At 37.0% G+C, this 23,319-nt stretch overlaps 1 long non-coding RNA gene across 2 annotated transcripts in view; it reads left to right on the top strand.

The window, feature by feature from the left end:
• Positions 1–23,319, top strand: part of LOC113897041 — an 876,355-nt gene that overhangs the window by 550,273 nt on the left and 302,763 nt on the right. For both annotated transcript variants that reach the window (XR_003512220.1, XR_003512219.1), the window contains exon 7: positions 6,141–6,250. This is a non-coding gene — a long non-coding RNA (uncharacterized LOC113897041). The remainder of the gene's footprint in view (positions 1–6,140; positions 6,251–23,319) is intronic.

Below are 23,319 nucleotides of genomic sequence, written 5' to 3'. Positions count from 1 at the left end.
GGTTGGATGGCATCACCGACTCGGTCAAGATGAGTTTGAGTAAGCTCCAGGAGTTGGTGATGGACAGGGAAGCCTGGAGTGCTGCATTCCATGGGGTCACAAAGAGTCAGACATGACTGAGCGACTGAACTGAACTGAACTTGAATCAAAAACTGCTGTTACAAGCAATGGGTTGGATTCCTTCCTTGGAAACTTTTGCCAGGTGCCCAATTTTGTGGAAATTTACCTCAGACTACTCCAGCTGGCATTTCGGTTTCAACACCATGGCCACAACTCAATTTCTGCTATCACCCACTATATCCTCAAATACATTTTCTGTTTAAACATAACTATTTGCTGTTTCCTAATTATATTCTAGGTTAACTTTGCTTCTCTTTGCTCATACTGTTCCCTCTGAACATCTCTTTAGTCCTTTCCTCCTTTTTTGCATCCCTAATCTCCATCTCTGAGACTCCATGCATCTTTCCAAACCCTATTCAAATATCTGTCCTTGAAGACTTCCTCCCCATGAACATAATCTCCTCACTGATCCCATGGGGATCTTTATACTGGAATAAATGTTTATCCTCTCAATTAGTAAGTCCCTTGACTATAGAGACCATGCTTCTAAGCATTCTAAATTTGCAGCTCTCAATATGGCACCTAGCACATAATAGGTACTAGAGAAATCTTTATTGGGTAGACTGAACCCCTTAAAGAGTAGGATCACATATTGGAGGTCTTTGAAACTTCAGCATCTAGCATTGTGTTAGCTCAAAACTCGTGCTCAAGAAACATCGTTTGAATGAATTGAATCATAGCAAACTGATGCAGATATTCTACTTGCCCTTTCAAAAACACCAGAGTAAAAGACCTGAGGATCTTTTTTCTTTTAATTGTGTGGTCCCTTTAAAAAGAATCCTTGCCATCAGGGAAGGTTAGCAGTGTCACTCAGCACAGAACAGAATGATCATATCAATATTAATAAGCTCAGTGAAGTGCCACTGGCTTCAGTGCAATTTCGACACTCTGCAACCTGACTAATAAAAAAAAGCTAATTCTAAAAATAATTTACCTCCTGGAGACCTTAAAATGGATTTTACTAATGAAGGAGGGAAAGAAAAAACTAGCATAGATCTTTGCTTTTTGATAGATGAATCTAATGTTATAATGGACCATAAGTCTAAAATGACATATCCTCAGCTGCCAACATCTCTTTGTAGAGGACTTTTTGCATACTTTTCATGCATGTTTACAAAGTGAACTGTTTTATCAGCTAACTAAGAGATAGAAGGCTGAGGGTGAAGGAAATGGGGAAAGCCAAAGGAATTCAGCTTTGTTTTGATTTAGTCCGTTTTAGCTTCATTTAGTAGCAACTATCTTCCAATAAGCAGATTACTGTGTAAACAATGATGGAATGGCATATGTATAACAAAAATGTAAGACTCTTAACAGACATGAAGAGAGCATTTTTAAATTCACAATCTCTTTATGATTAGAGTAAAATCAGAATAACTTGCCGCTGCATGAATGGCTGGTGAGGGAAAGGAAGATTCTACTCCTCAAGGCTTGTTTGGCTAGCAACCAGGCCAGATAGAATCATCTGAAGCTATATGCTACATTTACTTGCCAGATTGTTTGAAGATTGCTCCTGGGAATTTTTCTGGTCTGCTGTGTGTGTGTGTTTGAAGGACAGACAGGCAGAGGCAGACTGATAAACAAGCAGAGACACAGAGAAATTGAGAGAGAGAGAAAGAGAATACTTTTGGAGCAGCTTTCCTCTTCACATCAATCAGTTAAACAATTCCAGATCAGTTTCTAGATAAATAAATAGGCATAACTGGAAATATTTAAGAATGATGGGACTTCCATTCATCCTGCCTATTTTAACCATGTATCTTCCTTACGATATGGTATTGAACCAGATTCTTTAAAATATTTTCTTATTGTTCTATTTCTGAATTGAAATTATTCCTTAGCTCTTATGTGTTATGATTCTTTCATCTCATGAAGTTACTAATCCCCACATCATGCTCTAAAAATATATCTTCTTTATGAAATCGTAGAATATTGTCTCTGGAGAATACTTTGAACATAATAGCATTCCCCCACCGCCCTTCCCACCTTTTATGCTGAGGAGCCTAAAATCCAGAGGGGTAGAATTCTCAAGGCTTCAGAAAGTTGGTAAAACTCCATAAATAAGAATCTAAATCCCTGTCTAATTCTGTTTTCTGTTTTGCTTTGATGTACTTTTTTTCTTTACCACTTTGGCTCTAAATCAAAGAAGGAAATCTAAATATTTAAGTAAAGATATAAATATGCCCTGTATTTCCAGAAGACTTCCAAGAACTTTATTCATTCATTCTTTTCACATATTTAATAAAAAATTATTGAGTACCTACTTGCTAGATACCAAGGATAGAAAAGACTATACAACAGATTATATTTTCCCTATTTAAAGTTTATTTAAAAATGCATACTTGTATGTGCATATATGTAGTACACATTATCTGACTCATAGTAAGTAAGGGAAAGACTAAGGAACATTTTTGCATGCTAAAAAGTTATTAGTGTCTCTGGTATCCACGTCTGAAGGTGTATGGTCTGTTCCATGGTTAGTCTCTTAAATAAGGAAAACCACCAACCCTGTCCACCAAGAAGGGGCAGCCAATTAGAGTCCAGAAGGTTGATAATTCAGCACACATGTGCTTCCTTCTCGCTGGTACACCTTCCCATTATGTCCTTTGTGCCTTAATAATTAAGTATATTTCCCCATCTACCTTGCAGCTTTGTGCTTATCTGACATCAACATAAACAGACTATTTTCAGCTCCAGGTTGAGGAGTTCACTAATGGAGGCACAAACACCTGTACAGAGTCATGAAAAGACTGCTTTCAAATCCATGGTTCATTTCCTCTGCAAGGAAACATGTTAGACTCAGTTAATGCCCCTGCTGTTAAATTAACTTCTGACCCTTTCTACGTTATTCCCAATGACTCTTGGAAAGTTTCATATTTCTTCAATGAAATCAATAGTTTGAGAATGAAATCATACCATCATGGGCCATCTTTGAAAACTCTCTTGAGGTCAAACCCAGCCTGGGCCATCCAACCCCTCATGACTTTGCCATCTGAAACCTCAATGTTGAGCTGGCCTTGGCAGCATTATGCCTGAGCCCTTTATTGAATATGCTTCTTTTTTGATCTGCTTTTACTTTACCTTGTTTTTCGTGCTGCCTCCTGCTCTGCCGGGGACAGATGGGTGTTTGTTGTGCCACTAGATGTATCACTAATTGCTTGACTATGAGCTTCTTGAACTAGGTCAGTTGTTTCTTCTCCAAAAAATGTCACTTGCTTTCTCCATTGTGTGTATCAATGTCTCCAAAACTTTCACAACTGCGTGGACATGCTTAAAAACAATTAGATACTTGGGAAAATCGGACTATAGGCAAGAAAATTAAAGGTGACTAGATTCCTCACTGAAATGGTTTCTGAGGGAGGGAAGCATCTGATCCAGTACTAGGAAGAAGAGGGAAGGTTTGGCCCAATTCTTCCACACACTGGGATTTTGATTCATTTTGATGTTGATCTGCAAAGCATGCAGAAAATCATTGCCTCTTCTTGTTGTCCTCTCCTCACTGATGATATTTAACCACCTTTGATCCAAATTATTTCTCAGACTCCTGGAAGCCTACTGAAAATGAAGTTTGTTTTATAGCCCTTGTGCTGTTCCTATGTATCCAATGATCATTTCCATTATAATGGGTGTCAATCCATTTATGAATTTATCACATCAGATTGAGGAATGCATTCAGATAAAATCTCATGGCTTACACATTTCTCTGATAAAATATTCATGACATGAAGGTTTCACCTTTATAAATCATGGTTACTCCATTGATTATTTTTTTCTTCCACATTTTTCAAACAAGCCCATAAATTTTTTTAAATGTTCATCAGGGAAAACAATATGAATGAATAGATGGATATACCTTTCAATTACATGCATTTCTGATTTTACTACTGCCTCCAGCTTATATTATAAGAATGGAATACCACATTGGAAGGGGATCTTTTTCCAAACCTAATGGATATGGAGACTGATTTCTTCATTTAAAGAAAAAAAGGTTCTCTATCATGATGGCTTAATTATAATGGGAAGCATTAATATAAATTGAAAACTTTTCGTTACTTGGAGTCTGGAATGAAGAGTATAACTTATGAACCTGTATGCATCTTAATTACCTTTGACCTTTGAACAACATGGTGGTTAGGGGTGCCAACCCTCTGTGCAGTTGAAAATTTGAGTATAATTTATGGTTGAATCTCTGTATCTATAGTTCCTGTGCATTTACAGTTCCTACATACACTCAGTTCCGCATCTACAATTCAGCCAACCTCAGATCATAGATCATGTAGTACTGTAGTATTTACTACTGAACAAAAACCAAAAAACTGCATGTAAGTAGACCCATGAGGTTCATACCCATGTTGTTTAAGGATCCATTATATTGGTATGCAAGTTTATTGGCTTCCTTCTTTTTAATCCTTTTGAGATATGGCATATGTGAATAAATAGGGAAGTTAAATGTTTCAGTTATTGCTGCATAACAAATCACTTCAAAACTTTGTGACAAAACCACAACAATTTATTATTTGCTTTGTTAGTTGATATATTCAACTGGGTAGTTCTTTTATTTGTAGTTAAATCAACTAGGGTTACTTCCTGGGATTCATTCACTAGTATGGTCCATGTGACCAGCTACTCACAGCATTGTGGTCTCTTGCATGGTGGTCTGGAGATTTTGCATGGCAACTGACTTCTAAGAGAAGGAAGTAGGGACTGTTAATCTTAAGGTCTGACCTCAGAAGTCCCAAATATCATTTTTACCACACTCTTTTGGTTACAAGTCAGAGTTCCCACCTAGATAAAGAGGAGGGAAAATATACTCTATTTCTTGATGGATAGAAAGGAATGCTTGTATGAGGAAGGATAGATTGCTGTTGGCTATCTTTTGAGTCTACTACAGAAAGTGAGCTATACTATACACATGCACAGCATACAGATATGAGTGTAATGAAACTTTGCTGTATTTATAAAAGAAATAAGAGTCTATGTGTTCATATTCTCTCCAAAGCATCGAGTAAGGTTATACTGCATTAATGTGACTAGCTGAATGCCAGCACTTTGCTTTTGCATCCAGAATCAGAAGGAGTAGCATTTAGTTGTGTAGAAAATAAATTCAAAAGCATTTCAGTGTGCAATCAGCTTCCAAGTACATTAAAAAAAAAATAGGCCACTTTATGATCCAAGAATTGATAACTGTTAAGTAAGAAAAGTTGGGCTTTAGTAGCCCCAGTGTCTACTTTTTATATCATTACAGCCCTTAGAAGTGCATCACCCTTAATCTCTACAGTTGTCAAACCTCTCATTTGTTCCTCATCTCCAGCCTCACCCTCATCAACAAATCATGTTATAAACTTGTTTTCAGTAAGATGTAAACAACTAACAAGATTGAATATATTGCCTCTCCAGAATAATTTGCATTTAACATAAGACCAAGGCTTATTATCTGTCTTCTTTTGGTTAGGGTATCAACTTGAAGAAGTAATATTGTACATTCAGGTTTCTGACCTCCAGAAGATGAGTCTAGTATATCTCTAGGTCATTTTATTTCCTCCTCACCTCAGTTGTCCTTGTTGAGTTCTCAGAGAATGCAAAGTAATGGCAATGACATAAGCAAAATATAATTACAAAAGCAATCTGTTGGAAAAAGAAATGATAATGCTTTCCAAAGTAAAGCACTGTACCATGTAGAGAATTTGGGCCCTATCCATTGTTTTAGAGGATCCATGCCATGGTTCCTCACCATTAGCTTTGATATTGGAAGAAAGTAATTTCCTTTTTTTTTCTTGACCTCCAAACTATCTAAACTCTTTGCAGTACCAAATAATGCTGCCTAGAGGAGTTTTCAGGACCTGTAGTGCTTTGAAATGAATCACAAAGAAGGAGTTGCATATATTATTGCAAGCATTTCTTATTTTTTGTTTATAAATGACATTCTTTGATATTTTGGATAAGAAAAAATATCAAAAGTCAGTCATCATGAATAAATCAACAGAGAGATGATTGAATTGTGTGCTGTCATCTGTTTTTTCTAGCCTTGACAAGCACAGTGTGTGGCTGCCATTAAGAGAAAATGTGTCATGCAACCAGCTATTCTAAGCACCAGTGACTGGCAAAAGGAGGATGGAGTGGTGGTGTCCTCACGGTAGGCTTACCGGCGCTTGGGGGCAAATGGGGAAGTCCAGGGCATAAACTGTGGTCCTGGAAAAACTTGTGTGAATATGAAGAAGTCCTGGAGGGACGATAGGCATAACGTAAGAGGCAGCAGTGGTAAGTATACAGCTGTTATCTGCAGAAGCTTATGATTTTCTCTTTGTTGAAAGTAAATCCATGTCAAACATTGTTCTAGGCAATTCATATAGATTACTTCACTTAATCCTCATGACAATGCAATAAGGTCAGTATTATTATGCTCTTTATATTACAAATGAGGACTCCAAAAAAAAAAAAAAACATGAATAAGCAAGTAATTTGCCCAAGTTATACAAATAACATATTGCTGAGGTAGGATTTGATTTGAACCCAACAAATCAAACTCTGGAACCCAATATCATATTTTAGGTATAATTTATATACAGTAAGAGGGCCTTGTTTGGTTTATAATTCTATGAGTTTTGGTACATGTACCCAACCTTGTAACTGCTACCTACTCAAGATGTAGAACAGTTTTATCATTTTCCCTAATCTCCTTATGAATGCCCTTTTCTAATCAGTCCCCTCCCCTTTTCCCAGTCCCTGGAAATCACTGATCTGTCTGTTTTCTTTATAGTTTTCACTTTTCCAGAATGTCCTATCAATGGAATAATAAAGCATGAAGGCTCTTGAGTCTGGCTTCTTTCATGTAGTATAATGCACTGAGATTCATCCACGTTGTTGAAAAAATCAACAGTTCAGCCCTTTTTACTAAGTACAATTCTATTCCATGGATATACCTCACTGTGTTTATTCATTCATCCAGTGCTGGATATTTGGGTTGTTTCTAGTTTTTTAGATACCAGTATCTTAACCATGAGGAAACTCTGCCTTCACTCAATCAAAAATTTTTCCTTATTATTATAGCTAATGTCATCAGTGATGCCTTTGTTTAAGGATTCTCTCTTGCATTCCCTGAGAGCTTTTGCCTAGAGCTAGAAAGAAACACCAGATGACTTCTGGTTCAAGCACAGTTTCTCAGGGTCAGCTTCTCTCTGATGCAGAAATGCCATTAAATTTTCATTATTACTGTCATGCAGTACTTGTCACCTACCAGTGCTTCGAATTGTATGGAATGAATAGAGAAGAAAATGAATACCAAATAAATTATCTAAATTAATTTTTTCTAGCACAGGAGGTAGAGGAGATGGTAGGAAAATTAGGATTGACAATTCAGCCTTGTGTAGACATACATAGATTTTAATAAATGATGTATAAAGTAATGAGAAACATTAGGATCCTATATATGTATAGATTTATTTCCCTATATTATAACAACATCATTATTGGAATAGTGGGGGAAAATGTAATGATTGTTGATCTTATTTCATATCAAATGACTATCTTGACTGCATCTTTCCCCAGTTTTAATTTTTTTTTCCATGTAATTAACTGGAGTTTAGTTGAACTGACCAAATCAATCACTGCTTTGACACTGATGATTTTCTAAAAAAAATTGTTTTCTTATGATAACATAGCTTCAGGATATATTTCTACTCAAGTTAAATTCAGGTTTCAAAAATCCGATTCCTCTTAGTAAGGCTATTTACCTACTAAATTCAATCTACTGTGATTAGAAACAACACTTTGATTAAATTCAACTTTGTGATACAGTTTGCATTGCTCTCCCCCTTTATAATGGATATACATCAACAGAATCAGTACATTGACAAAGCACAGACCTTGGAGTCAGAAAAAATTGGTTCCAGTTCTGTGTTCTATTGTTTATGAGCAGTGTTACTCTTGGTTAGTTATAAAATCTCTCTGAGCATTATTGTCTTATCTATTAGATGAAGGTAATAGTTTCTGTGTCTTCTGCCTGGGAATATTGTGAGGGTCAAGGGAGATTATGTAGGTGAACATCTCTATTCTGGGTAATGAGCTAGTGTGTCCTCGGTGTTTGGGGCCACTATAGTACTAGTACTAAGATTTACTTTGCAATCGACCTCTTCCTTGACTACAGGTCCATCCACACTCTATTATCTGAGGCATATGGATATTCTGGGCTCTTTAAAATGAGCACAATTTTTTCAAAAGGCAGTTGATGTGGAGCTTAGTAAAGTTGTGTGGCAATGATGAGCTTCTTTCCTCTAATCTGAAGAAAGCCCTCATTTGAGAGCCCATAAAACTTCTGCCCAAGTGATGAGTGGACTCCCTGGAGTGGTAATAAGTTCTATAGATATTAGCAGAGTTTATTTGTTATTTTTTTGGCTCACTTCCCAATCAGTTTTCGGTATAACTTACACTCATGGCTGGACAATGTTGACTTTCCCTCTCTCCAAATACTCCACCCGTACTCCTGTCAGGTCAGGTATCCTCTGAAGTCACACCCCACATCCCTCACTCTCCAGCCCATATTACACTGCTTTAATCTCTCTAAAGCCATGTGTAATATGTAGATGATCATGTGTCTCTCTATAATTAGGCCTTCACTTTTCATTTAAAAAATACATTCTGAAGCAATCTTCTATATCTCTTAACTGATTAGCATAAAAGTAGGAAAAAGGTAAATATGAAAATGGCAATCTTAAGATGATATATTACTAGAAGTATAAGGTTCGGTACTAATAGAAATGATTCTTACTGAATATTCCCTCTATAACTTTGACCATTATATCTCTGACAACTCTGACAATAAAGGAATTATAGATGAAAGTATGAGAACTTATAAAAAAATAAAATAAGGGGGACTGAGGTTGTGAGTGAACTGATGATGACTTTGAAAATATTTTACCTCAAGTAAAATAATACTAAATAAAGAATACTCCAGTGATATTTTATACATCTAAAATTAATGCAAATTTGGACTATAATTTTCTATTGCTGTTTTTGTCCACTGGTAACTTTACAAGTTCTTGCCACAACAGTTTTTATAAGATACCCATAAATTTGTTTTGCTTGTTTGCAAATAATATGAATAGAGTATATGTGGTAGAGATTAGCTCATTCAACTCTGTTCTAATTTCCTTGTGCTATGCCTTATTACAAGACTGCCTTAGAGCCTGAATCCTGCAACTGTTTGGTTTCCACCAAGCAGATTCACCCATGAGAGAACTGGCATGCAGAAATGATATGGGGGGCATTTGCTAGTGGGTATTGGGTTTTTCAGCAACAGAAGAAGCACTCTAAGTATCCAGTCCATAATTTTATGAGTATTGAGAGTTTGATGGAATATCCATTCTATTGACATGGCTTGTGGCTGTGTTGTTGTGGCTCTGAAGCCAGTTGTTTTCTCAGTAGCTTGCTGGTGCTCAGATCATTGCAGGAGTGTGGTGGGAGCCCGCAATTGAGGCAATGGATTCCTTGTTCCTGAACTTCCTGTTTATCCCTCACCTTTCTTATTGTGTCAGTGGTAGCAGCTCTTTTCATAGATCAGTTCTGCAGTGTTGCTTTCAAATTAATTCTTATAGTCTTTGCCTAGAATCTTCCTCAAGCCCTTCTAGAGTTTTTAAGCAACCAATTCAGTGGATTAAATCATTTCTGTGTTCAAACTTGAATTAAAATATGTCAGTGTAATTTTTCTCCAGTTTTGATACTTTCTTTTTTAAGGTTTGAAATAATAGACTGTCTTCTCTGGGGTTCTATAACCCATCCCAAGGGTACAGAATAACTTATACCTGAGATGGAAAGAGACAGATGCAATCTTTCTTTAATAAGTTTACTTTTATTTCTCAAGTACTGTCCTCAAAGACAGTACTATTTATAATATTTGCTCTGTTCATCATAACTTAAAGCCAGAGAACATTGAAATTTCACAGAATCGGGGTGGTTGTCCATCTGCCCCTTTTCCATAATTTCACTCCCCACAATATAAGCAGGCAGCTGTAATAATTCTAAAAGCAAAATCATCCTCAGTTCTTCCACATCTCCCAATTCTGCATTGTGGAAACCTCGCCTACTTTTCATCCTTTCTTCTTTCTAATCATCCCCAAATCAGGTGGTTTAAGATTAAGGAATACTCAAAACTAAATTGTTATAAATCTGGAAAAGTCACTAGGGGTAAATATTTGTATACTAGAATGTAGTACGAGCAGCACTATTGTATGGGGGGAATTATTATCATTTTTATAGTTGGATTTTTGATCAAAGTGATCAAAATATATTTGTTTTCTTCTTCTGAAGAAAATATCCCAGAAGCACTTGTGAAAATAGTTTTGTAACAATTTAAATTTATCCCAGGCCCCTGTCTTAAGTCCTAAGAAAAAAGAAAATTAATACATTTATTTTCATTAAATTATAATTTTACTTGGGAAAAGTTTAAAGAAATATTTGCCTCTCATCTTTTTTATAAATCTCCTTGGATATCACTGATAAAATGATCACAGCATGTGTCTATTCATTTACAACATGTTTTGGCTATTTTGCCTCATTTTTAAATAGCCCATTATTAAGAAAGAGAGGAAAAGAGAGACTAGGAGGACAAGAAGGAAGAGAAGGAAGAGGAGAGGGAAAAGAACTTTTCATTTTCCCAAGAGAGTAAAATAATACTTACAAGCATAGAAGTCACAAGTTTTTGTCTAAAGACTAGTAAAATCATTCCACCTCCAGTTAGTGCCTTTGAGAATATACTTGATGTCTTCTGTTTAGTAGTCTGGCATTTTAAGTGGTACATGGAAGCTTATAAAATATATTTAGCAGTTTGTTTTGGATTAACTTTGACTACTTTTTTTATATCTCTTGGATTTGGGGAAAAGGGGAAGGGATAGGCTGGAAAGAGAGTGGGAGGAAAAGGCAAATACAGGCAAAACAGAGTATTCTCTCAGAGGGATGTTGGCCTGGCTTCAGCCACTGGTTCCTATATAGGGAGCCCATCTCGAAGCATGTGCATAGGTTGATTTTTCTAGTCAGGAAGTTGTCTTCCCTGTAATAGGGCTCCTCCTTGAGTCTCACTGGTTGGTACATCAAATGAAGTCAAGATTTGGCCTTGGATGACAGATAAAGACAGAATCTTACCAATTCCATCTACATACATCCTTATCACCTAGAAGTGCTGTGGGATTTTAAGGGGGTGATATTTGTAAAGCATTTTAAACTCCCTAAAAGAAAGTTCAAATCTCCCTAGTAATAAGAATGTTGTTGTTATTAATCCTGGACTTGACATAGGTATTAAAGTTTCAGCCTCAGCCAGATTGAGGATTTCAGTGTATTTTAGATCCACCATACAAAATACTAACCTTTCTATGAAGGGAGAATGCTGATGTGTGTGTGTGTGTGTGTGTGTGTGTGTGTGTGTGTCTTTTCAGACATAAGCCTAAACCCAGGGAAAAGATAGGGGGTGAGGGTTGGAGGAGGAACAAATGAATCAAGACAAACAGGAAATAAAACCAAAAATAGAATACCATTCAAAATAGAAACAAAAAAAAAGGTTTTAAGAGTTAACCAAGAGTACACAAGCTCTCTGTTCACTGTGGGGAGGGAGCGGATACATACATGCATCTCTGTTAAAGAACATAGAAGAATTGATTAAAAGGAGATGTTGCATACTCCTGAATATGACAACTTGATAATAATATTATATACTAGGTATGCTAATGAATCTGTAAGTTGCATGTAATTCCAAAAAAAAATAGTCAGCTTGATATTTTTTGAGCAATCTAATAAAGATTTATTTAAATGTGAATGGAAGGGGGAAAAGCCATCTTTGAAAATGTAAAGGGGAAACTTGTCCTATCAAAACATATTATAAAGTCTTCAGAGTAAAAATTGTTCATACACTGGTGCAAGAACAGGCAAATAGGTTTCTGGAACAGAATAGAGAGCTTAGTGATAAAATCACATATATAGAAAAATGTAATGCATGATTAAATGGTACCACAAACTAATAGGAAAAGGACTGTCCAGAAAATTGGCCATCTCTCTCTTGATAGATGACAGATAGAAAGATAAATAAAATAGATATTCTCAAGCTAACATAGGACTCTATGATTAAGGATTTATGATTGTGACTTAAATGCAAAAGAAAATTTAAAGATCATAGAAGATAACATAGAATAATTTTAAAAGCAAAATGATTAATCATTCATTAATTAAAATTTTACCACATTAAAGTTAGAGATACCAGTTCAATAAAGAACATTAGGAACAAAATTAATATGTAACAGATTTGAAGAAGTTATTTATACATTTTAAAGTTTATAAGAAATTTTTATAAGAAGTTACTTTATAAGATTTCTTTATATGGAATCATTTTTTTCTTTAAATCCTGAAAAATCAGCAAGAAAAAGATAAGAACCAAATACAAAAATGTGCTAAAGACATAAACAGATCATTCACAAAAGAAAAAACTCAAAAGACTACTGAGCGGACAAAGAGGTAATCTGATTCATCAGTAATTAGATTCACTGAGTTTACCATTTTGGACAATATCAAGCACTAATGGAACTGTGCAGCTTCCCTCATGGCTCAGACAGTAAAGAATCTGCCCACAATGTAGGAGACCTAGGTTTGATCCCTGGGTCAGAGAAGGGAATGGCAGCCCGCTTCGGAATTCTTGCCTGGTGAATTCCATGGACAGAGGAGCCTGGCAGGATACAGTCCATGGGGTCATAAAGAGTCAGACACAATTAAGCAACTAACACTTTCTAGTGGAACTGTGGGAGTATGGGAACCATCGTGTACTGCCACTGAGATGCAGCCAGGTTAAGTTCTTCTGTAAGCCACTCTAGCCAAAGTAAATCAAATATCAGGTAGTATTTCTTACAAATATACCTCCTGGATATATATCAGAAGGAAAAGTGGACAATATGTACAAGGACATCTAAGTGTAGCATTTTTTTAGATAGTAGGGAGTTGGAGTCAATCAAGTTGCTTATAGCTTGGGGACTGAATAAGTAAAACATATTGGATCCACCCAGTGAAATACTATGGAGTACTTAGAAGCAACCAACTAGATGAACCCATAGCAACACACATGGATCTTAAAAAACCATGCTGAGTTAAGCAAGGAAGTAACAATGAGATGTGGAGGATAATTCCATTTGTATCCATTAAAAATACATAAAATTCATATTGTGTGTGTGTGTGTATATATATATATATATATATATACATATACACATATATATACTTTAAAGAATGCATATCAAGTGTATCTGAATAGTTACACTTGCCTGGTGGTTGGCAATGTGGGAAAGAGGAGCAGGGATTGAAGTTAGCAGGGAAGAAGGGAAGGAAGGAAGAAAAAGAGGAAGGAAAGGAAAACAAACCAGTCCTGGCATAATGATATTTCAGGATTGCTTCAGCTCTCTGCAGGAAAGACTAAAGCAAACAAACGGAACAACACCCACCCACACACACACACACACACACGCGCGCGCGCAAAGAAACAACCCTCAAGAAATGTAAAAATCTTGGGCATTGATCTTTGCTCCTTCCCCTGGGCACTGCCGTGGTTTTCCCCTAAGGTTGTCCCACACTCCAGAAGCTCCATTGATTCAACAGACCTCCACAAAACATGACGAGGAGAAAGGGAACTTTCTCTTCCCAAATGCTCTTTTTTAACCCTGCTCATCAAAGAGCATTCCCCTCCAAGCCAATTTATATCCACCCTCTTGGTTCAAACTGGATATTTTCATTTATTTAACTGTGTGTTTTTTTTTTTTTTTTTTCCCCTTGGCCAAGTGGTTATGGAGTTAGCTCAGGATAATCCCGGTGGGAGTGTGATTCTAAGGGAGGAAGGCATTTTGATGCCTCATATTCTGCCATAATAAACACTGTATACCACCCTCTCTTACATTGGTTATGATGAAAAACAGTATACACCCAAAGAAACAAAAGGTAATTTTACCACTTGGAGGGTCATCCAGAATGTTGTTTAGAAAGTAAACCTCAGGAGCACATTCTCAGACTTAAGTTTATTTACAGCTCTGCAGCTATCAATAACAAAGACAATTAAATTAGCTAGGTCAAAAGCCCATTTGAACTGAAGAACTCTATTATAAAATTAAAGTTTGTGGTAAAGTGGCCCTCACCAGCCCTTCTCACATGAAATTGATGGAGAGGCTGTTTGGATTCGTTAAAATTCAGAAAGGATTAATAGCTTTCATGTTGGAGAATATTACTCAGAAAGAGTGCACAGAGTTTAAAATACTTCACCCATGTAAATGAGCGCTGATTTCATTGTTTTATTTTAGATACTGTGGTTTTTTAAAGAATCTAGATGAGGTGGAGGGATAACTGTCCTCAAAGAAGCATATTCTGACTCCTCTAAGATGGTATGTAATTTGCTCCATCAAAGCCAGAACAGTCAATAAGTCAAGATGTGGCTTTAGCTGTGTCTCAGAATAAACACTGGATTTCTTCATTAACTGATCAAATACAGAGTTCAAAGGGAACTGCAGTGTTTTTTTGTGTGGGGAAAAATAATGGATTACAACAAATATCTCAGGGTTTTGGAGACCACACTAAGCACAGAGGTTAGCAAGACATTTTCTTTGTCAACCTCAGATCACCCTGGCATAGGCACAAAAGAGTCTGCATTTCATTAGGCTTCTTTTCTGATTTAAGAAAAGAAAATGTGTCTTTATAGTCCAGTAGCCATCAGCGCAGGTTGAGAGCACATCATTCCAGGGTTCTGCTTCTCTGAGGTTGATGGTCTGGTTCCCTTCATGCAGATTCCTCCCTTTTTTCCTCCCTCCCTCACTGTCTCCCTCCTTCTTTTCTTCCCTCTTTTTTCTTCCTTCTTTCCTCTATCCCTCCCTCATATTTCTCCCACACACCCACTCCCCTCTCTTTCTCCCTTCCTTCCTTTTTTTTGTCTCAATTAATACAGCTGACTTTTTATGGACATTTTCTTTTAATAATAGTTTGACTTCCCAATGAATTAATTAAACATTTACTATATACAACCCAACCTTTGGAGGAGCAAATGGCAACCCACTTCAGTATTGCCTGGAAAATCCCATGGACAGAGAAGCCTGGTGGACTACAGTCCATGGGTCACAAAGAGTCAGACACAACTGAGCAACTGAGCACTTATGCACACATATCCACTCTCCACTTGCCTCTTAGAATCTCTACCTAGCTGCATATTCACGAATTCCCATACTGGTTCTAATATTATCAGTCTCCTCAAACATACCCCTTTTTTATTCTCTATTATTCATTTTCTATCCACTCACCATCTCAATCTCGAACCATAGGAAATCACCTAGACCGCTCCCATTTTTTCACAATCTTTCTCCAGCAGCCCATCTCCATGCCAGAATTAGGCATATGGATCCATACCCCACCTCCAGTACATTTCATAAAATAGTCATCATTATGATACCTAGTCCATAATGTTCTAGGGATAAAATACACCTTGTAAAGCTCATCACACGGTTATTGGCACATAGTGATGACTCTAAATGTGAGTCATTTAGAGTCCCAATTGTCATTTTCCTCCCAATTGTCTTTTAAATCTTTTTAATCCATTTTGCCATTATTGCCTTCAGACTTTTATCATCCCTTACAAAAAAGTAGCTCCCTGCCTGGTCTCTGCTGATCAGAAAATTTCCCATATTGTCCATTCACTGCCTTGCTGCCAATGTTAACTTTTGTAAAGCCTAATATAATATGACCATGTAACTATCTTTAAACTGAAGTAAACATTTTTCATAAAGGCCCATAAGGCACTTTGCACTGGTCCCAGCTATTATCTTCTTCTCTCACTTCTTTCCCAACTAATTCCAGACAAGGAAAACATTGCATAGTCTCAACAACTGTCCATGTTCCTTTGCACTTCCCTGTCACTGCACTTTCTTTTCCCTTTTCCCAGAATATTTTCCCCTCTTTCCTCACATAACATCCTACATAATCCAACTGCTTCCATCATCACCTACTTTATGAAGTCTTCTCCAGCCTACCTAGAGAAACTGATGCATCCTTCTCCATGTTCCTAAAGCCCTTTGCACATACATCCTTGTCCATGTTCCTAAAGCCCTTTGCACATACATCCTTGTCCATGTTCCTAAAGCCCTTTGCACATACATCCTTGTCCATGTTCCTAAAGCCCTTTGCACATACATCCTTGTCCATGTTCCTAAAGCCCTTTGCACATACCACTATAGCTCTAAGCTTATCACATTGTGATGATTTGTTTTCATAGTGGTTGTAAAGACAGGTTTGAAAAAGAAAGGAAAGAAGGCATTTGCTCTTCGGTTTAATAATTCCCCTTTCCTGAAATCCTGTTTCACTGTGTCATGTTCTGCCTCTGAGGGTCTTCTAAATCTCTTTCTTTCAATAGTTGTAAAACTTCCTCCATGATTCTAACAGGATTTCCAATGAAGATATTGGGGAGCAATGCTCCTCCATCATTTGTCACATGCACTCCACTCTGCATTTTAACACCACTCTTATTAGACTACTCCAGTGTTCCTGCCTGGGGAATCCCAGGGACGGGGGAGCCTGATGGGCTGCAGGCCATGGGGTCGCTAAGAGTCAGACAGGACTGAGCGACTTCACTTCACTTTCACTATTAGACCTTAGTAAATTGTAGCCTTTATTTATTATACTCAAATAGAACTGTTCACAAATGGTCAAAGGAATTTGGAAAAGTAAATATTCAGAGTTACAAAAGAACATATAAATAGAAATCTTTGTGTTATTCACAGAGATTGAAATAGTTAACTCTTACTCGTTAATAAGAATAGTGTCTATTGTAGTTACTTTAACTTTTCTAAAGCATTTCTATACACATTCAATCTTCTCAACAACTCTCAGTGGTATAGGGAAAATATTATTATCTCTACTGATGAAGAAATTGAGGCTCAGAGAGGTTAAATGATTTTTCAAGGTTACAGAGCTAGTGAATAGCAAATCCAAGAAACCACATCATATGATTTATAATGTACTATTCTTTCCAGATTTTTTTTCATACCACCATTTATATATTTCTTCTGCTGGATGTCATCCTATTATTAGGGCTTTCATAAGAATTGCATATATTAGTAAAGATTTTGTTAATTTTAGAGAGCCTTTTAAAAATGTTTATATATTTTTACCTTGGGTTTTATTTGATGATAATAAAAATACATGCTCATTATAAAATATTTGGAGAATAGAAATTCTTCACAGAGAGAAAAATTAAGTATAATTTTCCATGTAGTGACAAACATGATTAATATTTTGGTTAATTTCCTTCCAGTCTTTTATTTATGCTTGATTCATCTTTTTTACATTGTTATAGTCATATTTGTGTTCAGTATTTTATTCTCTTCATGAATCTTATCAGGAACATTCATAGTTTGAGAAACATGGACTTACAAACATTACTAATGGGTAAAAATATTCTACTTTATGGCTCTATCAGAATTTAGTTAAAGTCTCTTATTCTGGGTAATTTTTTCTGATTTTTTGTTTTTCTTTGATCACTGAACTTTATTCTTCCCTTAACTCTTGATACCACATCCCCAAAGAAGATCAAATTATGTTTTCGATCAATTATGTTTTTCTGAGTTTAAAACCTATATGTCAAGCTAACAAATTCAAACTTGTAGTTAGTGGAAATGGTCGGTGCTCTGCGGTGTTCAGAGCATTTGAATAGGGATATCACACCATCCCAGACAGAGTTAAGTCAAAATAGTATCAAACCTTTTGTTGGTCATTTTCTCAGACCGTAGGACACATCAGCAAACTGTGTTCTAGCCATTGGGATTCCTGAAGTACCTGGAAAACATAGTTCAGCTTAGCCCAGACCCATTTTCCAAAATGGCACATATCCTGTGAGTCCATAGACCCATGTTTATTTAAGTGTCTTGTCCCCCTCTGTTGGCCCTCCACAGATGTGGATATGGTTCAAGTGTTTCTAACATCATAATGAAAGAGAATGAATAGTCAAAAAATCAGCCTAGAAGGGACCTTAGAGGATATCTAGTTCAAGGAATTAGAAGTTCATGGCAGTGGGACTACCTGGGTTTGAATCTTAGATTTTTTAATCATTAACTGCGTGACCTGAGATAACCTTTAATAGCCCTGTGCCTCTGTAGCCCAGCCTATAAAATGATGATATTAAGAGCACCTACTTTATAGTACTATCCTGAGACTTCAACGTGGTAATCTATGCAAGGCATTTAGAACAGTGTGTGACTGATACTAACATTCTGAAAAAAATACTAGCTATCATTTTTGTCACTTCATGTTATGGAAGCAGAGATAGATGCCCAGGATCAATAACCCAGGTCCAACTATTTTAACGTTAAACCAAACTTTAAAAAAAAATGTATTTGGCCATTTGTTTTATCTACATCCTCAGTTTAGATTAGGAAGAAAACGACTATACCATAGTTTGGCAACTTTTGCTTCCTATTTTTTAAACTTGGTATCTGAGCTCTTCCCAGAATTTTAAACCCTTGTATATTACAAAGGAAACTGAATCAATACATTTCTGATTCACTTACCCTTAACTCATCAAAACATCATTAGAATTATTTGATGTCTGGGGAACCCTTACATGTCTCCATGTGCAGAGGTATGCACACCTTCTCCTTCTAAACTTATAAATCTTTTCCAGCCAGCCATAAATAGCAATGAAATGCCAAAAGAAGCACTTCTAAAATCAAAATGGCTGAAAAACAAGTGAGCTTGTCCCATGCAGTTCACATTCTCTCAAGTCTAACTTAATCATCCTTGATGAGCACTTCCATTTCAGAATGCATGAACTTTCTTCCAACTAAAATCTATTGAATGTCTACTATGTGCCAGGTATTATTCTATCAAAAAGGGAAACATTGAGGCTGTTTTTCAGTTCTAAGATGTTTCTGTGAACATCCTCTGAGTCGACATTGAGATTCTGCTAATTGAGAAAATGAGGACTTTCAAAGGGAGTTTGAGATAAAGGTGTTCTTCAGTGACTCAGCTTTGATTCTATGGATGTTGGCCCTGATCTTGCAGTTAATTTCTCCATGGTGTTGGCCTTGTCAATCAAACACAAATCACATACAAATCACACACAAATCACACACAAATCACACACTAAATGATTCCATCATTTAGTCTTCTACTAGGGCCTCCATCCACTTTGACTTGCTTTTCACCACTGGTTCTGATATCAGTTCAAATGCCTGATTCTTGTTGGTGTATGACAGAAAACCACAAAATTCTGTAAAGCAATTATCCTTAAATTAAAGAAAAAAAAAAAAAACTGGCACTGCTCTGGGCTCTGACCTATCAATTCTCAGATTCTATCATAGACTGCTGCTGGCAGAATGAATATTCCTAGATTCAGTACTCTTACATCTAGAATAGAGACTAGTAAGAAAGAACACCAAGCATAGTAAGCAGAAGTGCACCAGAAGTAACAAGACAGAAAGGAAATAAAAGGACTGTCTAGTTTCCCAAAGGAGAATGAACACAGGAAACCCTCAGAAATTCTTAGAAGTGGGTGTTAGTGCTTTGCTCAAGTCTGAAGTAGCCACCAGTGGAATAGAGTCAAAACAAGAGGTTTATGGTTTTTCTTAAGGTTTTAACTAGACTAATTTACCCCCAGAGTGGTGTGCCCTGGAAATAACAAGGTTCTTTGTAGCTGTGCACCTGGGAATCTTTCATATTCATTAGAAGCCTTATTTAGCTTTTCTAAGCCTCAGTTTCTTCAACTGTGAAGTTAGGATAAAACTCTTGGGACTTTAAAAATAATTAAATGATTCTTTGCATATAATTCATTTAGAATTTATTAAATATTCAATTAATGTTAGATACTAATGTTACATTTTATTCGCCTTAGAGTAATAGAACAATAGAGCAATAGAATGACTAAATGAATCTAAAACAACAAGGGAGACTGTGGCAGATGAAAATTGATCTATTTTGTAAGTAAACAAACTTCAATTGCTTGAATTTTGACTTATTAAGCCATGGAGATAGGTAGCCACAGCCATATTTAACTTCTAAGTAAGGAGAAAACATAAACAAACATATACATAAATAGATGAAATAAATTAAAATTCTAGGCAAATCCAGGGAGTCTGATTAACAGTAGCATTCAGGCTGAGGTCAGCCTTTCAACCTGGGTGCTGCTAAGAAACGCATCTCTGCTAGCAGTGAATTAAAACATCAAGAAAGAGGCAGAACTCAAACAGGCAGTGCCTGGTGGAACTGTACTGAAAACCTGACATAAATAAATAACAGCATCTTCTTTTAAACACTTTGAAATAACCAACACAATGTGCCAAGAAAGAAGTTCACTCTGTGCTCTCTCTGAATGCAAATATAAGCTCACTGTGGCAAGAAGGGCTCCTGTTTAATTGGCGGGGGTGGGGGGCGGGAGGCTTAGGAAGAAGGAAAGGACCTCATCTAGAGTTTTTGTTTCTTATACAACTTCTTCTTTCAAGATGGTGGGAGTTCATAATAAATAATTTAATAATAAGTGGGAGATAACAGACCATCCACTGATCAATGAATTATGGATTAAAAATAACCAGAGCTGTGGTATAACATTGTAACAGAGGTTCCAGAATGACCTACAATTTTGATGAAAGATGCAGTGAAAGAAATATAAACATTTGACACTTTTTATTATGAAGATTTTTAGATCCTTCTGCAGGGACTTTTTTTTTCCTAAGAATGTCAATGAACATATATATATATATATATATATAGTCATATATTTATGTATTTATATGTGAAACACCTGGAGTAACAGGAAAATTTGGCCTTGGAATATGGAATGAAGCAGGGCAAAGACTAATAGAGTTTTGCCAAGAAAATGCACTGATCATAACAAACATCCTCTTCCAACAGCACAAGAGAAGACTCTATACATGGACATCACCAGATGGTCAACACCGAAATCAGATTGATTATATTCTTTGCAGCGAAAGATGGAGAAGCTCTATACAGTCAGCAAAAACAAGATCAGGAGCCGACTGTGGCTCAGATCATGAACCCCTTATTGCCAAATTCAGACTTAAATTGAAGAAAGTAGGGAAAACCACTAGACCATACAGGTATGACCTAAATCAAATCCCTTATGATTATACAGTGGAAGTGAGAAATAGATTTAAGGGCCTAGATCTGATAGACAGAGTGCCTGATGAACAATGGAATGAGGTTCGTGACATTGTGCAGGAGACAGGGATCAAGACCATCCCCATGGAAATGAAATGCAAAAAAGCAAAATGGCTGTCTGGGAAGGCCTTACAAATAGCTGTGAAAAGAAGAGAAGCAAAAAGCAAAGGAGCAAAGGAAAGATATAAGCATCTGAATGCAGAGATCCAAAGAATAGCAAGAAGAGACAAGAAAGCCTTCTTCAGCAATCAATGCAAAGAAATAGAGGAAAACAACAGAATGGGAAAGATTAGAGATCTCTTCAAGAAAATTAGAGATACCAAGGGAATATTTCATGCAAAGATGGGCACAATAAGGGACAGAAATGGTATGGACCTAACAGAAGCAGAAGATATTAAGAAGAGGTGGCAAGAATACACAGAAGAACTGTACAAAAAAGATCTTCATGACCCAGATAATCACGATGGTGTGATCACTCATCTAGAGCCAGACATCCTGGAATGTGAAGTCAAGTGGGCCTTAGAAAGCATCACTATGAACAAAGCTAGTGGAGGTGATGGGATTCCAGTTGAGCTATTTCAAATCCTGAACTATGATGCTGTGAAAGTGCTGCACTCAATATGCCAGCAAATTTGGAAAACTCAGCAGTGGCTACTGGACTGGAAAAGGTCAGTTTTCATTCCAATCCCAAAGAAAGGCAATGCCAAAGAATGCTCAAACTACTGCACAATTGCACTCATCTCACACGCTAGTAAAGTAATGCTCAAAATTCTCCAAGCCAGGCTTCAGCAATACGTGAACCGTGAACTTCCTGATGTTCAAGCTGGTTTTAGAAAAGGCAGAGGAACCAGAGATCAAATTGCCAACATCTGCTGGATCATGGAAAAAGCAAGAGAGTTCCAGAAAAACATCTATTTCTGCTTTATTGACTATGCCAAAGCCTTTGACTGTGTGGATCACAATAAACTGTGGAAAATTCTGAAAGAGATGGGAATACCAGACCACCTGATCTGCCTCTTGAGAAATTTGTATGTGGGTCAGGAAGCAACAGTTAGAACTGGACATGGAACAGCAGACTGGTTCCAAATAGAAAAAGCAGTACATCAAGGCTGTATATTGTCACCCTGCTTATTTAACTTATGTGCAGAGTACATTATGAGAAACGCTGGACTGGAAGAAATACAAGTTGGAATCAAGATTGCCAGGAGAAATATCAATAACCTCAGATATGCAGATGACACCACCCTTATGGCAGAAAGCGAAGAGGAACTCAAAAGCCTCTTGATGAAAGTGAAAGTGGAGAGTGAAAAAGTTGGCTTAAAGCTCAACATTCAGAAAACGAAGATCATGGCATCTGGTCCCATCACTTCATGGGAAATAAATAGGGAAACAGTGGAAACAGTGTCAGACTTTATTTTTGGGGGCTCCAAAATCACTGCAGATGGTGACTGCAGCCATGAAATTAAAAGACGCTTACTCCTTGGAAGGAAAGTTATGACCAACCTAGATAGCATATTCAAAAGCAGAGACATTACTTTGCCAACAAAGGTCCGTCTAGTCAAGGCTATGGTTTTTCCTGTGGTCATGTATGGATGTGCGAGTTGGACTATAAAGAAGGCTGAGCACCGAAGAATTGATGCCTTTGAACTGTGGTGTTGGAGAAGACTCTTGAGAGTCCCTTGGACTGCAAGGAGATCCAACCAGTCCATTCTGAAGGAGATCAGCCCTGGGATTTCTTTGGAAGGAATGATGCTAAAGCTGAAACTCCAGTACTTTGGCCACCTCATGCAAAGGGTTGACTCATTGGAAAGGACTCTGATGCTGGGAGGGATTGGGGGCAGGAGGAGAAGGGGACGACAGAGGATAAGATGGCTGGATGGCATCACTGACTTGATGGACATGAGTCTGATTATACTCTGGGAGTTGGTGATGGACAGGGAGGCCTGGCTTGCTGCGATTCATGGGGTCACAAAGAGTTGGACATGACTGAGCTACTTAAGTGAACTGATATATATGACTTCCCAGGTGGTGCTAATGGTG

This window comes from Bos indicus x Bos taurus, chromosome 8, assembly GCF_003369695.1.
Source record: "Bos indicus x Bos taurus breed Angus x Brahman F1 hybrid chromosome 8, Bos_hybrid_MaternalHap_v2.0, whole genome shotgun sequence".
Lineage (NCBI taxonomy): Eukaryota > Metazoa > Chordata > Mammalia > Artiodactyla > Bovidae > Bos > Bos indicus x Bos taurus.
The sequence above is the reverse complement of the archived record's forward strand: the minus strand, read 5'-3'. Positions and strand labels throughout refer to the sequence as shown.